The sequence below is a fragment of the Cyprinodon variegatus genome, unplaced genomic scaffold, assembly GCF_000732505.1.
Source record: "Cyprinodon variegatus isolate N-32 unplaced genomic scaffold, C_variegatus-1.0 Scaffold106, whole genome shotgun sequence".
NCBI classification, from domain to species: domain Eukaryota; kingdom Metazoa; phylum Chordata; class Actinopteri; order Cyprinodontiformes; family Cyprinodontidae; genus Cyprinodon; species Cyprinodon variegatus.
The window spans coordinates 670,574-674,142 of NW_015150559.1; positions in this window are offsets into that span (position 1 = coordinate 670,574).

Here is a 3,569-nt window from a genome sequence, read left to right on the forward strand (position 1 = left end):
TGTAAAGAACAGATGTTAGACAATGATTTAAGTCTGCAGAGAAAATAATTTCATGTGAGGGGAGTTAAGACCCCATTTTGATAGCAATAGATAGGATAGATGAGGGGAACAAAAGGATAAAACATGGAAGAGTAGATCAAATCCAAGAGCTTTAACTTGGAGCAATGGTTAAAAGAGAAAGGAACAGGTGGATGTAATGAAAAAAAATGATGGAACATGAACTGAGGCTCAGAACAAATGGCTGGAAATACCACAAGGGAACTAAGAACAATATAAGCGACCATCATATATATGCTCATGGAAACACAAGGAAAAATGCAACAGATAAAAAAAAAGAAAAAAAGAAAAAAATAATAATCAATACAATTCATTAAAGCCTGAACTCAGACCAAACTAAACTGAAAGCCTGCATTTTTAAATTGCTTAAGTTATAGACTTTTGAATAAAAAATATTGGTCTGGCTGAATTGTGTTTATCTTGCCCTTCACAAATCATGAAACAACACAATGAAAAAGTTGGCTTCTGATTTGGCAGTATGGTAAAGAACCTTAGATCAGCTATTTACAAACTTAAACCTGAGTCATATTCTGTGCGATCCTGCATGGTATCTATCTGAAATCATAGCTATACTCCACAAGAATAGAGCAAAATGTTTCTTATTCCCACAGCATGAACAACAAAACAACAACATTTTGCTCTTTCAGCCATGTCTTTGGGGTTTTCTCTACTTGTTCTCCGCATGTCATCTGGGAAGGACTTTTGTTCTTGCAGTGTGTTCACAAACAGGGGTTTGACCTGTATGAATTTGGATTGGCATCGTAAAATAGGACAACTGGAGAGGGATTTTTGGGGTTGGAAATTTTCCACCTTAGGTGCATAGTAACTGTTGGAGGTCAGCTGGACAAGATGAGAAAATATTAACATTTTTATCATATGTCTTCTAAGTAATGTAAAGCATTTTGCTTTCCTCTACATCAGGCATCCCCAAAGTCGGTCCTCGATGGCCGCTGTCCTGCAGGTTTTAGAGGTTTCCCTGCTTTAGCACAGCTGATTATGATGACTCAAGTTAAGCAACAGCCTATTAATCAGCTTTCAATTAAAATCAGCTGTGTTGGAGCAGAGAAACCTCTAAAACCTGCAAGACAGCCGCCCTCGAGGACTGACTTTGGGGATGTCTGCTCTACATTATCAATCAGATAAATTCCCCCTTTGCCTTTTTTGTTGTTTTCTTTTGTGGGGGTGATATGTGAGCTACAGGCTACATGGTTTTGCAGAAATACTTGATGATGCTGCTCCATCCTCTGGTTCTGGGTATTGATGTAGACTTGAGCCATAGGGCCTTGGTTATCTAAGAGCAGACAGAGGTTTTAAAAGAGGAGGCCATGGCCCCCTAGGGAGCCACCAGACGGCGCTGTTTGGTGTGATTGTACCATTAGTCTTTTATTTTATTTTTTTTTCATTGTGCATCCTTCCTTTCAGTATTATTATTATTTATCATTTGATAACTATCTTGAGTCTATTTGAATATCCAGATATACAATAAAATATAATCTGGGATAAGTAGAGGATTTCTCATTCAGACTAAATGTTTAAAAGTTTATAGAACAGTTTGTTGTTTGTATTTAATCACCTCATAACTTCTGCCACATATTTAGCCAGACGTGCATGTGCACGTGCCCAAACACCCCCAGACCTTCCTGGAGCTAGTCCTCCCTCCCTGATTACTTCCACTGGTAAATATCTCTCTGAAATCACTCCCACCTTCTGCAGGAACTCATTTTATTCAGACAGAAATAAATAAGATGAGTTATTGGGGCCACCCCTGGAACTCCATCATCACATTACCCCCTTTATGTGTACTCATAGCCCTTCTCCCTCCTCCATTCTAACAGATTCCCTCTCATCCACCTTCTCCACCCCCTTTCCAACCCCCATCTAAACACAGAGAGGGCAGCTACAGATCGACCCAACTAATCTCAATAAGCCACAGACACACAGCAGCTCACCTTGGATATTAGATGAGCCAGATATCTGTGTGCCACCCACCTCTCTAACCTTGTCCTCTCCCCTGCTCCTCATTTGGGTGCTCATCGCTGATGTGATCTGTGATGGGACTGCATACATCTTTTCCTCTCTCATCCCTCACACACACACACACACACACACATGCACACACACATCCCTTCATGTTCCCAAGGGACTGTGACAGCACATGAGCAGATGGGCGGCTAGTGATGACATGTTGTTAAAAATAAAGATTCCTGTTAACCCGTTGTCAGCTAGTACACCTTCCCTCCCTCGTGTCCCCTCACCTCATCTCATCTCTGCCTGTCAATCTCTTCTCATCGTCTTCTCACACCACCAGTCCCTTCTTGCTTTTAGTCTGCAACACTACCCGTGTAGGCTGTTACTCAGACACTATGAAATCAACTAACCAAACCACTTAATGCTTGCAGACCCAACCCCCCAACGTCCTCCACAGGATACTTAATACAAGGCTTCTCGGACATATGGAGCCTTGCATTACATTTGCTTGTAAGAATATTATGATAGATATAGAAGCCAGGTTTGCTGTGTTTTTTTTAACTCTTCACATTAACCCAATTATGTTTTTTAAGCTCCCTTTCTTTGGATTTTATTTTTCCCAGTTTTATATTTCTTAATTATTAATATATAACACAGGAGGAGGGGTTTGATCAAAATAAATAATTAGCCATGTTCACACAGAAGAAATTTGTCAATCTAGACTTGAAATACTCCAGAAAGCAAAAATGCAGGTGTAGTTCACTAGTTCACCTGAAAACAGCAGAAATATGTAGCTTCAGATAAGTTTATCCATTTCCAATTGTACCCTGATTTTCTATTTATGCTTTACCAGTTTGTTTGCCATTTGATGGAACCCGATAGTATTTTTCACAGGATAGGTACAACAAGTTGTTGAAAACATTCTTAGAGGTTTTATTCCATGTGGACATAATAGAGGAGATCCGTCAGCTCCACATCAATAAAAGGCTCAGATAATCTGATTGCAGGGATCTCATTATCATCCTTAGCAAACCAGTTTGAGCTGGAAACTCATCCTACTGGAAGAAGCCAATGATTGAATGCATTCATTTGAATTTTTAACTTCAGGAATTTTGTGTTTTGGTCTTTCCTTAGCCTGTTGTTGGTTTTGTTGTATACGTTTGTTTTTCCACATTCATACTGGTTTGGGATTTATACATGCTTTCTGGATTGTTTTTAGTCCCTTTTCTCTAAATTGATCTTAATTTCATGTCAGGTTTTATTTGTTAGACTCTTCTGGTAGTTTGTGTCAAGGTCAGTTATGGCTTTGTTTTCTGTGTAAGTGTAAAGAGACTGATCACATTCAGCTGCTGTTCTTCTCTTTTTTTCTTTCATTGCCATTAATCATCCAACACCGTTCACCTATGACCAGATTTGTCCTGTAATTATATTCCTGTCAGTTTTCTTTCATCTTTCACAGGTGGATCCTGGTTCCATAGCTCAATTCTCTGTATTGGTACCATTGTTTTTCTAATTTTTTTAGCCACACCACACTATTCCACACC